Raw genomic sequence first — 14,999 nt, 5'->3', positions numbered from 1 at the left:
TTCCATTTAGGACCTAGTATGGCTTTTTCACATAGAGTTTACCTAGCACTGGATTCATTTTTAATAAGTTATGTGGAAGATAAATTTTGAATATTGAATATGATTAATATAAATCCCACGTGTCAATTTTTTTGAGTTAAAAACACTGTATGATGATTTCTGAGAGTATTTGAAACTGAGTCCTCTGCTGAGTTGTCTCCAGTATATATTAAAGACAATGTTTTATAGAAATATTAACGATGAAAAGCAGGGTTAAGATACTAGAGATATAGTGCTCAGATCTGAGATATCTCTTGCAGTGATTTTGATGATGATTCTTCTGTTGCTCTCAATCTTACTGAGACAGTCAATGAGGTTACTCTGAGTTATACTGGCATTACATCTTTAGATTTTTATACTGTAGAGTTCCATGCTTATGCATTTATGACTGTAGGCAAAGAAGACAGCACACAGAAGATTCAAGTTCCATTATAATTTCCTGCCTTTTGTTCAGCTTTCCTCATTTATTTATTTTTTTCCTCACAGTACATTTTAGCAGGCAACAGACAATATTGCAGAGGCAACATGAACTAATAAAATCAATAACTTCTTTCTTTCAAATTCAAGGCATAAGCCAAAAAGTGTGTACGAAGCACTGAATACAGGATTCAACTCTATAGGGATCTGCTTTTGCCACCAGGTCTTCTTTTCTCTGATAGACTGATTATAAATGTTATCTTTTTTCATAGATCTTTGCCAACTTGATTGTAACTGTTAACAGGTTCTAGGTGGCAGAAAGCATCTCGTTTGGCACACCAATTTATTACTGTACAGTGCCAAGGCTATGATGGTAAGAAAGGACTAGCTCAAGAAAAGTCCTAATATCCTTTTTATGGTGGTTTAGAACCTCATGTGATAATGAAGAATAAGGTAGGAACATGGAGAAATAAAAAGGATAAAGTTTCAATGTTGGAAGAGGCAGCAAAACCCTTTTAAAGTATTTTATTCACCTCATAGCAATCTCTCTCCTACGACGATGAGAGGAGAATTATATTTTCACTTGAAGCTCTATAGTGTTTCAAATTGATCATTATAGACCTGAGAGAAAGATGGCCCTGTGAGAGCTGATGGCAAACTCCAATGATTTAAGGACAATAAAGAAGAGGATCTCTACATGCTTAGAGCCTGATCCCTATTACTTTCAAGTGAATTCTTGGTAGTGTCTAGGTGTACAGCACCTCACACCAAAATCACAGGAGTTATTTACAAGAGGAAAAGAGGAAGTTAATAAATTAACATTAAATTTCAGAAGTGCCTTAGAAAATTGCAATAGTCACATAAGGTTTTGATTCAGAAATTCTCTCTCTAATGTGCCTCCAAATACCAAATAAAAACCTCCAAATGCAAAAGAAATTCCCTTATGTCTTACCAAGATTTGCACATAACACCAACCAAACATCACTGACTCGGCACAAGGACAACTTTTGACTAGTTGCTCCTGAGTGCAGCCTGAGTTCTCTTCAGCTGTAAGCAGGGTGTGAATGCTATGTAAAGAGATAGCACTTCATTTTGCAGCAAAGCTCTGTCTCTTTCTGTTTTTCACTTGTTTTAAACTCATTTTAAAGGATTTGTCATTCTTGTTCACTAGATTTTTTCAGCAGTGTTTAACAAAACAAGTATGTGCCGGTAGCTTCTAATGGGTCCCAGTGGAAGCCTTAAAGGAGGAACTTAGATCTAGAGAAAAAGACAAAATCCAGGGCAATATTCAGTCATTGCAAGTGATAGGGCTGTTAACTCTACCATCTAGTCTGGAGGACATAGATGGGAACCTTCTTTTATGTCTCTATGCATTACCTGTAATTGTGAGCTTTGTTTTTATGCAGATATATATGAATTCTCTTTTTATCTCTGCAAAAATATTCTGTCCTCCTAAAGGCAGTAGTAAGTCAGATGTGGAAAGGGAAATGTATGAGAAAGAGAGAGGAAAGAAATATACTTACTATTCTTCATGTTTTTTTTTTCATTGGTGAGTTATTTAGGAAGCATGTGCACATATATGCCTGTTAATTAGTGAGTTTGGTACCTGGGTCAGATGTCCAAGGTTTCAGCCACTGCCTGTGTAAGACCAGAACTGTACTGGATCTCAGCACTGGGCCTCAGTACCAAGCATCACAGCACCCTGTGCCACTGGCAGCCTGAAAGAAGCCATTTTCACTGCCTTAAGGAAAAGGTCTTCTATCCCTTCCCTTCCTTCTGCAATTCCTTCCCAGTTTCCTTGTGACCATGGACCATATTCAACATTTCTCATCACATTTCATTTTCATGTCCCTCACTTTATGACTGCTGCTCCCCTCCACCTCCGTCTCCTTACTTCCTACAGCCATCCTCCCTTCTCAGCACAGATTTACCCCATACAGGTCTGGCTGCATGTGAGCATGGAAAAGGTTCTTCAGTTGAACACGAGGTATTGGACATACCGTACTATCTGTGATGTACCAGAATCTATGTTAAGTGACATGATCTAAATAATCCATAAAATGAATAACAATGAGAGTATATCCAAATACATTATTGTTTTCTGTAATATCTTCTTTTAGCAAGCAAAATTTCTATGCTTAATGACCCTCTCTTTCAGTCCTAGTAAAGGCTGAGGTAGCAAATGATGAATGCTTAACAGGAAAAGAATGATTCTCACACACCTTTTCCCTTTTAAGACAAGTACCTTAAGAAAAATAATTCAGTTTACCTTTTCTTTAGCGTAACAAACTGCCATTGAGGTTTAATTGGATCTGTTCTAGGATGCAACAAAAAGTTAGTGGAAGATAAAAGAAGCAAGAAAAAAATATTCAAAGTGAATAATTTAAGTTCACATCCATAATTAATGACATTTGGAAAGCTTCCTCTAGTGCTCTAATCATATCTCAAAATGTGCTAATTAGAGCAGTTTGGTACAAAACAGAGTATGCAGGTGTTGAACAGCTTCTTCTGTTCTTTTTTAAGAAATGTCGCTGTAACTGGTTCTCCTGACATTAATGTTCACATTTAATAAATGTTTCTCCATTTAACATATATTTGACAGCTGAAGAGCTTGCATATAATTATGAAGTTGTTAAAATAGGCTTAGTCATGAATGCAGAACAAAATCAGCTATTTTTTATACTGAAATATAAGCTTGTAGTAAACAATGGGACATCCTATAATGGCCACTGGGGATTTAACAAGTAAAAAGCTGAAAACAAAAAAAGTTCATTCTTCTTGACCATGAAACAGCAAATTATTGAAACTCAGCTGCTTGAAATTTATGTTATCTAAAAGCAGTTGTGATATTCAGCAAAGCTAGTCCTTTGCTTAGTGCTTGGACTGTTTCTAAGTGCTGTTATCTTTTGGCTGGGCAGGATTTTGCTGGCCAATTCCTCATTTATCTTGGAAGTCAATGACAATCAACACCACAATTCCCTCTCTCTACCTCCTCTCCAAAGCTAATCAATCTAATCCAGAAATAAATGAGCTGTGCATTCATATCGTTGTGTGCATGCATTTGTTTATGTGTTACTGCTCTGCCACAAGGAAATAGCAAAAATGGAGAAGATGGTTAATGTATAAATAACTCAGAACTCTTCTGACAGCTCTGTGTTACAGAAACAGATGCAGGTTCTTCGGGTCCATGATGTCCAGAAAGCAGATATGAGTGTACTGTTGAAGATATGAATAAATGTAACCGAAGAATGCAAACTGGATTTAAACTGAATGTATCATGACTCTGCAGGATTTGCTTTGTGTAATTACACTAATATATGTTCTATTTTATTGAGGTTCTACAAAATTTAGCAGAATGAACCAAATAGTTATATAATTGTGTATTATTAAAAACTGATATCATTCCTGATAAGGTTAGTTAGGCTAGCTGAGAGCAGAGCTCCTTTCTATTGCATGCTGAACATTCTTTTTAATATTCTTTATTAGGGACTCTACAGTCTCTTCCAAAATCTGGAACAAAACACCTGGGCTAAACATAAGGCATCTCCAGCTTTCCAAGAGACTCAGCAGTTCACAGTCCCCTTTTTTCAGGTAGGCATTAGACTTAATGTCACCTACAAATTAGATCTTTTTCTATAGTAGTGTTCTCCTCATTCCTACGCATTAACATTCAACTCTTTTCTCTGTCTTTTGTAGCTATGAATTATTTCCTGAGAACAATTCATTTGGTAATGAAAGTTGTCCTTTATGCATTTGTTATTTCTCCATGAACACATCACAATTTGCATTAATTAGTTTATTATTTGAAATTTTTTGATGAATAGTTTGTTCCAACCCATTTCACTCATGTAGCTAATATTAATTTGAGTGCTTCATCCCAATGATTTGCCATTCAAACTCTGTCCTATTGTGTGTCACACAGTGATTGTTTCTGCTCTTACTCTGGATGACATGACTAGAGTCAATCAAAAGGAGAGAAACATGGTTCATGGAAAGTTTTCAAAGAAAAGTTAAATTTTACTCATAGATTGTATTCCACATATTTTTCTCTGAGAAAACATGCTCTATTCTCAATTGTTCAACAGTGCAAAAGCACGAAAAAAAGGAATATAAAAAAAACTTCTTACCCTTCTGTACTCCCTGTTACAGAATACATAGCAGAATAAATTAAGGTTATATTTCAGCCAATAAAAAAAGTTTGTTTTTTTTTTGTTGTTGTTGTTTGTTTTTGTTTTATTATTATTAATAGTTATTTTGGGGAAAAAAAATTATCAAATATTTCTGACTTCCCAGTCAGAAGTTCTACAAAGAGCGTCTGATTTCTCATGAATTATAATTTACCAATAAATACGATACCTGGCCGGTATTAAGTAAAATTCTGTTCAAATTCGTACATAGTTCCTCTAGCTCCTCTCATTTCTGGAAAGAAAATGACAACATCAGGAAACCTGGAGATACATGACTAAGAAAGAGTAAAATGAGATTTCAGAATTCATAAGCATGCTCACAAACCCTTTGTGCTTGCCTGGAGTTCTGATCTCTTGTTCTAAATTTCAGAAAACTTTGAAGAATAATCAACTTATTTATTTCTCCTTAAAAAGATATTTTTTATCTGTAAAGATCCACTCTGAAAAACATTCAGTTAGAATGCACAGAAAGCTATAGTATTCAATATATCCTCATAAATACATGCTGTGCCAAAAGGCACAGAATTATATACTCATGTGTTAGAGGAATAATGAAATTTTTCCTACAGCAATGTTAATCTTAAGAGGTGCTGAGGAACAGCAGTTGTATACTTTCTTTAAAAAGTAAAAGGATTTACAAAAACTCATAGGCAGATTTAATTTTTTAATAAATCTTGGAAAGATAAGAACATGCCAGTGTATAAACATAAGCATTATAATTTTATACTTTGTTAAATGTTCAGCAAATTTGCCTGGGAAACAGTAAAGCAAGTGCTCATGGTAAAGTCATGAACAGGCAGTGATGGGCCACAAATGGGGAGGCAGAAAGGGGCAGCAGTATAATTAATGCCACCATCATTAATTAACAGAAGATAGACCCCATCAAGCAGTGACATTTCTGAGATCTCAGAGACATCCATTGAAAGCCTCTCTGTGATATGGTGCAGCCCAGGTATTTTTGAAGCCCGTGTTCTGAAGAGAAAAGGATGCCACAGAAGAAATCCAGCAGAGCCCATAGAAGCAGGTTAGTGACTGTGTGACAGCAGCAGTAAAATTCCAATTCACAGCCCCCCCCGCCCCATCAATTTCTGAGCAGATGCTGCTGCTGTTCAGGTTTGGCCCAGTCTGATCCAGGAGGACTCCACCTGTGAATACCACACTTGTGGTTTTATGGCACAGAATTAGTGAAGAAATGATAATCATAAAGTACATGTGGGGTACAGAGGCTGCTCTGGATCATGTTCTGAAGTAAACAAGCATGAATTTCAACACAAACATTTTTCTGCAGGCACCATAAAAAGTTTCGCCTCCTGACACACAGAAAGTTCACCAGTCTCACAAAACTGGTTTCCTCAATGAAAGCAGTAACTGGAGAACGCAGGAGCAGTGAAACAACTGAATACAAGTATGCAATCTGACATCATTCAGGCTCAGTACAACTTTTGAAGAAGTACCAAGGAAAAACCATAAATGAAAAAGGGAGTGCTATTTTTGCAGTTATAATGGCATGAGGATGGATTTGCATTTTTCTTTCTAGCTATTATGTTTGCTTAACTGATAGCTATAACTCATGTTCTGAGTTACGAACTTCTTGCACTAATAGCACGCATTTGTTTTGTACTCTAACCATCACTCTTCAAAAAGACTGATGAATGATGAAACAGGATTCAGAATAGAATAGTAGGGAAACATTTTTTTTCAGTGAAGAAAGAAGAAAACTTAATATGTTGAGTGCACAAAAAAGAAAACTGAGAAGTGATAGTGGGAAGAATTTCTGTCAGAAAGATGAATCCACGAGATTCAGAAGCTGGAAGCTAAACTAAGATAAATTCAGAGTGTAATTAATCAGTGGAACAACCTTCCTCTAGTTATGATGGTTTTTCTGTCACCGGCAGTTTTTAACCCAAGTCTCAACAACTTTATAAGAGAAGTCTTCATATTCTTAAATAAGATAAAACTTCCAAGGAGAAATTATTTGTCTGAGAATTTTGACCCACAAAGTGGAGGAAGAGAGGAAAAAAGTCTCCATTAAGCTTTTTCACTTAGTTTTTGCATCGATATGTAAGTCATTCAAATAATTTTAAGATGCATGTACCACAGATATTTTATGTTTTTATCAGCGGGAATTCAAAGGGAATCTGAGAACAAAATAAAAATAATGATGATCAAATTGTCAAATAAATAAAAGCAAAACAAAACTACTGACTTCTCTATATTCCAATTCCATTTCTCACAGGTGGGACAAAGCCTGTTTTTCTCTTTCAAGCAAATTCAAACAAAATACATGAGGTTTTCTCAGAAAATGATAGATGTGGTCATGTCTCTCTCTGCTTCACCTCCTCAGCTCCACATTAAGCAATTACGCAGCAAGTCTTTCTGGATCATCACTAACTCATAGAACATGAGCAACAACAACCACAATCCAGTTAATTTTACCTATAAATGTAATATTGTCTGAGGTAAAGCCCTGGACCATGTGGCAGTTGTTTCTTACTGGCAGTTGGGAGTCAGTGCTGCCTTACTAAATGCACTCTGTCTTTATGCTGGATATTTCTACCCTGAAATGCTAGAGTAAAATATTTTTTTGAAGTTGAGAAGCAGCTGTGGTTACTTCTGACAAAGCAATGGCTGAACTCTGCTTGCATCTTTATCGTCAAATCCTTTGGTTTATACATCTTACTCCTGGTTTGGAATTTAGCAGTTTATCATCTTCTGAATTTGCATGTTACATTCATTGGGCAAGAAGTCCTGTGACTAAGCAATGTAGTATTTAGGGATGATGGAAGAATACCCGGGATCTTTCTGTATTTCTGTATTTTCTAACTAGGAGGAGTAACATGTCCACAGGCAGGAAGCAAGAGTGGGCAAGACTAGTTTTGACAGCATATGGTGGAATTGCATCCTCCATTTTAATTTCTCAGACCTGTCAGAAATGGCTGCGAATATGCTCTTTAAGAAGAAAACAAAGAAGGAAACTGGGATTACCAGTTACCACAGCTACCTGAAGCATCTCTGTACATGTTATTGGTAATGTCCATAAGTAATGTGCTCTGAGGGATAGTATGAAAGCTGGTTAGGAAACCATCTTGCATTTGGTTATTAATCTGTGGCATTGGGTTAGCCTTTGGATATGTGGAAATGAGTTAGAAATAAAGAAATGAATAAATGAAGTAAAATGATATAACGTAATTGCTTCCCATGGTAATAAAAAAGGAAAAAAATTAAACAAAAAACTGCTTTTACACAGTATCTATCTTGGCAGTTGTCTCTACATCGTACTCTTTTCTATACATTACTCCTTTAATTAAAGGAACCCTCTCTGCCTCTGCGGGGCACATCCCCAAGGAGAGATCATTTTTGGCTGAGAAGCATATTCTGTACTTTCATCCTCCTCAAAACCCAGAGTTTGTTTTCCCACTGTTTGCCAATCAGCATGAAACAGCTTCTTTTGCTCTTAGTGCACCGGAAACAAATACAAAGAGAAGACAGAAAGCCCGAGGCAGTTTTAGTGTGGGGGAATGTAGTGCTGATGTAAAGCTGCACTAAATGTACGCCTTGATTAGATGTTAATGAACAGACAGTGCACACAAGTGAGCAGTTCTGAGGGTGTGGAAGGAAGTAGAAAGATGCACAAAGCCTTTGATGTTGCCTAAATAAAGAGGCACATTTAAACATTTTTCAGGCTTCTGCTACTGCTTCTTGCATCCAGCCTGGGTTTCCCATCACTGTGTGGCGTCAAATCATTTTGCTTCTTGCAGATGCAGGAAGGGGAACTGAACTTTATGCTCTCCTTCCCTTAGTTGTGCTTTGAATTGCTTCAGCTCTGCAACTTCACAGGAGATTCTGCAAATCTGAATAGGCAGAGATTCATATGGTGAATTTTTTAGCAAATCTTAGGTGTGAGAAAGTTAATGGGGAAACTGGGGAAAAGGAAAGGTGCCCTGGGCTGCGAAGGGAAAGAATGAGTAAAGAGTGCACACAGAGATGAGAGGGGCACAAAACAAGACAAGAGCAACAAGAAATTATTTCAGGCAATGAGATCATAAATCGCCCTGGACACACTGGGAAATTAGTGTGCAGAACAGCTAATCAAAACCAGCATAACCCCCAAGATTAGGAATACCTGTGGAGTAGGGTTACAGAGGTGCACATAAAAGAAAATTCCATACCGTTATATTAAAAACACCAGAGAGACAAATAATATGGTAATAACACCAACAATATGTTTAAACGCTTGCTATATTTCTTCTTGACAGGAATACATATATTATTCAGTGCATATCTTCTTAGATGTATCTTTAGGAGCTAGTGTAATATTTAAACTTTTCATTTTCATTGTCTGTCATCGCTGTAGCATTACAAATCTTATTCATGGACTGAAAGGGGCTCTATGCTCTGCCAGTTTTCCAAAAGAGGCTTTCTCCCTTTGGAGTTCATGCAGCTCATAAAGATCTCAAGTCTGGTGAATGGTATTCTGTGGATCCCTCTAGAAACGTGTCACTTTCTGAGGCTATGACAGTGAAATCAGCTTGAGAAAGGAGATTTAGTGTGGGACAGGTGATGAGATTCAGGGGACAGTCCTTCCTCACAGGAAAAAGAGAGTCAGAGGATGCTTTTCTGGCACATTTTCTTATATGTGTTACATGCATCCTTCACACTCTGTAGTGAAGTCAGGGCAAACTTTGTTTATTAAGGTGTGGTAACTGCTGAGTAATGGCCTGAACCACTGATTGAGCACCTGGAGAAAGGACCTGGTCAGCCCTGGGAGAACAGGTGAAGGCAATTCAGCTGTGTGACTGGAAGAGATGGAGCCTGGCTGCACCTCCATTAGACCTCATTTAAAGGCTGACTGCCACTTTGGAAGCTTTTCTTTCTGGAGATCTCTCTCTTGCATTTCCCTGTGAGCCTAGATCTTCAGAGGTGAGTATTTTTCCTGTTTTTCTTTGTGACACCCTTTCTGTTGTTTTTGTCCCTTTGTCATTACATTTCCTGCTTTGCTTTTCAATTGTTTTGATCTTTCTTACTGTTACAATTAGCTTTGGATATCTGTTTGGGTTAATGTTAATGCCACTGTGTTCTAGGGTGGGCTCTAAGCACTTAGGCTGTTAGATACTGATTCAGGCCAGGCTGTCTTTCTGTTTGTCTGTCTTCCTCCCTTCCTACCTATCTGTGCATTTCTTTATCTGTGTTTTCTTAGTCTCCTGATGGTACAGACAGACTACTGTCTTCTCTGCAAAACAGTGATTCCTTCCTATTAGCCTTTCTGTTTGAAGCCAGTATAACTTCGGAATGAGAAGGGAGTTATGGATCTGATAATGAGGAAGCATTTTTGTACTTTGCATCTGGGCTTAACGAAGCCAGGAGGACTAAAGGAAATGATGAGCAGGGTGGTTATGCTGTGATTTGCTGACAGTGTAGCGTTGACACATACTTGGCATTCTCAGCCATGCCTAACTCATGATGCAGGAGTCTGTGAGCTGAGCTTCAAAGATACTGGCTTGCTCCAGGACTTTAGCATGGAGTTACGGTTGAAGGGTGGTATGAGGTTCTGGGTGGGCGAAGGTCACACTTAAGCTAAAACATTTATATGTTATTCATATGTTGTATATGCTATAATGAACAAGAATATTCCCCTTAGAACTGTTAATGAGATGTGAAAAGCTTACTTCAGACTACACTGATGCATTACATTACTATAGTGTTTGTAAACACAACTACAATTTTTTAATGAGTCTGTGTGTTTTATGTGCATGTGTCTATGCTACCTGGTATCACTGTGTTTTAGAATCATGTGAATTGGTAGGAACTCTTAAAAGTCATCTGGTTCAACTTCCCTGCAACAAACAGGCACACCTACAGCTATATCACATTGCATAGAGCCCTGTCTTGCCTGAACTCAAATGTATTCAGAGATAGGGCATCTGCCACCTCTCTGGGCAGTCTGTTCCAGTGCCTCACTGCACTTACTGTAAAAAGCTTCTTCATTATTATCCAATCTAAATCTCCTCTTTTAGTTTGAAACTATTTCCCTTTCTCTTGTTGCAACAAGTGCTGCTAAAGAGTGTATCTTCTTTCTTGTAGTTCCTCTTTAGATAGTGAAAGGCTGCTCTCAGGTCTCCTCAGAGCCTTCTCTTCTCCAGGCTGAACAGTCCCATCTCTCTCAGCCTGTCCTCATATGAGAGGAGTTACATCCCTTCAGTCAATTTTGTAGTTTTCTGGATGAACTCCAATAGGTCTGTATCTTTTGTACTGAGCACTCCACACCTGTATGCCGTACTAGTTTGCCATTGAGTTAGTATCCAACTTGGATAGTTTAGGAGTGATTTAACAAGATGGCGTGAAGTGAACTCTATATGTTACTGCCAAACCAGTTGAGTCATCTGCATTTATTAGTGTGGAGGATTCTGTTAGTATCATTCATTTTTCAGTGTAGAGAAGATCTAATCTTTTGTACGGATCCAAAATAGATGACATGCAACAGAGGGCCACTTCTAAAAAATATTTGTCCCATCTTCTTTAATCACAAGGTCTTTTATCAAAGGTTTAGGCAAGTAATCAAAAGAACTTCTAGTTCTCTCCAGAACCTGCACAGCTGATCTATGCCACATGCTGATAAGGTACCTATATTATAGTCTAGCACAATGAGTATTGTACAGCTAATGCAGTTTGTCTGTAAGAGAAATAAAATCTATAATGATTAAAAGAATCTGCCAGAGAAAAAGAAAGACCTAGGATCTTTCTAGGAACCTCATCTTGGGCCACATGAATTTGTGTTCTATTTAAAATGCTAAAGGAGCATTGACATCTAGTATTTGTTCCAGTATCTCACTAAAGAGATTTAATTTAATGGTCCACAATTCAATTTGAAGGGAAAGTATCCCCCAAATGACTCTTTATAAAGTCTTTTGGAGACCAAAGTCAATATCTATGGGCCTTTAGAGATGCAGCAATTGATTACCTGTCCAAGTCAATGAGTATTAAAACCCAAGGAGATTCAGAAGTACATTTTGCTGTTACAAACCCCACCTCTGATACCACTGACACACTGACTGGTCTATAATGAAGTTCAGTCTATAAATAAAATGTCTTCCTCTAAGACCTAACTGAACTTCTATAGTGTCTGGAAAACTCCATGCTAATTCATTTTGCTGTGTTGTGAACATGCCTGATTTATACCTTCAGTATGTGTCTCAATGCATAAGCATAAAGTTCATCATATTTTGGAGGCCACTTATTCCTTTGTCTGCTAGCATTGTGGTCCTTTGTCTTCTCTGCTTTTAGAAAAATGTTATCTTGTGTTCACAAAGCTCCTTTCATCCAGAAGTGCTCTAACAGCATTGTACAAGAGTTGCTTCATCCCCTCAAAATGAAGTCAATTGAGCAACTACGCTGTGGCTTTCTGAAAGGCAGGAGTTTGAGAGAGCCAACAGCTTGTGACTAGGAATGATGAAGAACAGAATATGCAACTGTAGCTGCATATGACAAATAAACTGCAAGTGATAAACTGGGACTCAGAAATGGACAAAGTTGATTCAGTTGTCTGAAGGATGATTATACTTAAGAAACTGCTAACTTTATGAATTTTGGAACTAGGTTTTGCCTGAGAGTGGTCAGGCACTGGAATGGCTACCCTGGGAGGTGGTGGAGTCACCATCCCTGGCAGCGTTCAAGATGAGGAGCTACAAGATATGGTTTATTGGTTTCTGGTAGCTATGGTAATGGGACGACAGTTGGACTAGATGATCTTGTAGGTCCTTTCCAACCATGTGATATAATAAATTAAGCATATGCACTATTCATATAATATATTTACATTCTATTTTGTTTCATCTAGTATGTTCACAGAGAACAATATATTATATTTCTCTTTAAAACTGCTTTTTGATGAAGTAGCTGATGAATGTGTCATAACAGGTCTTATAGTGTATCTTGAATTCTAACCACATGTTGAATAGCATCAGAAACCGAGGTTCAGAAATACAGCTTCTATGAAAATAAAAACAAAGTAATATTTTTCTTAATTAATACATTAATTTTTAAAATGCTGAATGTTTTTAATTAAAATTATTAATAATCAATTTCATATTTCACTCAGGAGAAGGAAATGAAAATTCATTGTTTCAGAGATGTTTGGGGTATTTTTATCTTAGCATTATTGTTAGCAGTCTTTCCAGGAAGGTTAGTGCATAATCTCTGTTGTGTTACTGAGTTCTACCTGAAGGCTGCAGCAACTGAAACAGACTTCCTGGCTGTCTTCTTTGAATTCCCCTGTTTTCTGATTATTTTTTTTTTTTCCTCATTCTTTTTCTTTAGCCAAGAAAATCATAGCAGTCCTAATCTGTGTTCACAGAGATCCTGATTCAGTGAGTAGTTTAATACACACTATGACTATTTTTGAAGTTCAATCTCACTGATTCATCTGGATTACTCATATGCCTAGAAGAGATATAAATAGGATTAGTGGTGTATAAATACACGTTGTTCTTCAGGTTTATTCTCTGCCACAGAGTTTTAAGCTGTTCTATCAGTTATGAAGATCATGGGAATTCCAGTGTCCAAATAGCACTTAAAATACCAGCAGACACATGCAGCTGTGTTACATATGGCAATTTTAATGATTTGACAATTGTTGCAGACTTTTGCTGGTAAAAGAAAGGGCATCAACCCTCTCCTGGGTCTTATTTAAAACTTCTCATAGCCCACTCAAAAGCATATTTTTTAGATTTGTTTGAAAACTAACCAAGTGCAGAGAAAATTACATATTTTTGGTTTTTTATTTTTATTTTAATTCTTCTTTTTAATTAGAAATTATTGTGCAAGTACATTCATTTTGTATTTTGAAGTGGAACAAAGAAAGTTCATTACAGAATTGGGTTCTCAGCATTTTAATCTGATGGCATTTTATCTTCTTGAGATAGAGCAAGTCAGAATTTTTAATATTTAACTATTTGTGCATCATGGAGGAGGGGCGGGGGTGGGTGGGAAGGAAGCAGGAGAGTGGAACTGAAATGAAATTAACTTTAGGAAATTTATCAATGCCACGTTCTCCCATTCAAACTGAAATATCAAATAAGCTCATAACAAAAGACTTGAACTTATCTGACCAAGAAAAAAACAAAAGGTTGTGGTTTTTTTGGCTTGTTTTCTTTTGTAGAGAAAAAGGAATGCATATCATTACGTTTATTGGTTATCATCTGAACCCTTGTCTGTTGGAGAAATCAAGATTATTTGATTTCTGGGCAGAAGTATAGATAGGAGGTATGATATGTTAAAGCTTCCTGAGGTTGAGGACAGATGATCAGAGAATTTCATGCAGTAATATCTTGAAATTAAATCAAGGAATTTGGTGAAGATGAATTTATTAGATTATTTTTCCCTTCTGAAGGTGAAACGGACTCATGAAATAGTCTTCTCTTCTAGACAGGCATTGCTGGGTTTTACTTTGGGAAAAATATGGATTAACTTAATAAAAGGAATGATAGAGCCAAATGTGCCTTCAGGGGAGCAGCTATGGGATGCTATCAGGTATTTCCTGTCTTTGTTTTCTTTGCTTTGGGCAAAACGTGAGGATTATGACTGTTTTTCTGGGATTTTTGGAAGCCTGAAGATCAAGAAGCTTAGAGGTTCTGACAGAGGTGGATTTCAGCAGTGTGGAAGAAGAGCAGAACAGGCAGCCCTTTAATATCCTGCAATTTTGGGGTTTTTGTTATTGGTCTTACAGATAAATACTGCACAGATACAGTAGTCCTAGCAAGAGACTGGACAAAAGACTCTATTGATGTTCTTTCTATGCATTCTGGGTCTGTGAAATCACAGACTGAAATATAGTGTGCCATGCTGAGGTGGACACCAAAATCAAAATCTAGAAGGAAAGTCTGGAAAGACACATAGTAAAGGTTGGCATGCAGAACTGACAAGCCTGGAGTCCAATATTTTCCTTAAGTCGCTGCACAAGTAGCAGAAATGACTCTTTCTTGTTCTGTATTTTTAAAAAATCTCAATCTTTATGTACATATTAGCCACAAACTGAAGAAAAAACCTAAAGGATGAAGGGAGTGTTAGTGCATTTAGTCACTTGTATCTTTGCTACTGCAGTACTGTAAAACAAACAAAAAACAACAACAACAAAAAAAAAAAGAAACACACAACAAAACAAAAACAGCAGAATATTTATCTTTGACTGATCTGAGACATTCAGAAGCTAAGTGATTTGACCATTGACGCACAGGGGAAACAGTGACAGAGTGAACTGTGAAATCCAGTATCCATATGTCAGACTATAAACAGCTCTTCCTTAGAGAATGGATTAAGAGTTAGAGTCCTGTTTCATACATGATCCTCTAAATAGCAACTATA

Source organism: Coturnix japonica, chromosome 3 (assembly GCF_001577835.2).
Source record: "Coturnix japonica isolate 7356 chromosome 3, Coturnix japonica 2.1, whole genome shotgun sequence".
Lineage (NCBI taxonomy): Eukaryota > Metazoa > Chordata > Aves > Galliformes > Phasianidae > Coturnix > Coturnix japonica.
The sequence above is the reverse complement of the archived record's forward strand: the minus strand, read 5'-3'. Positions refer to the sequence as shown.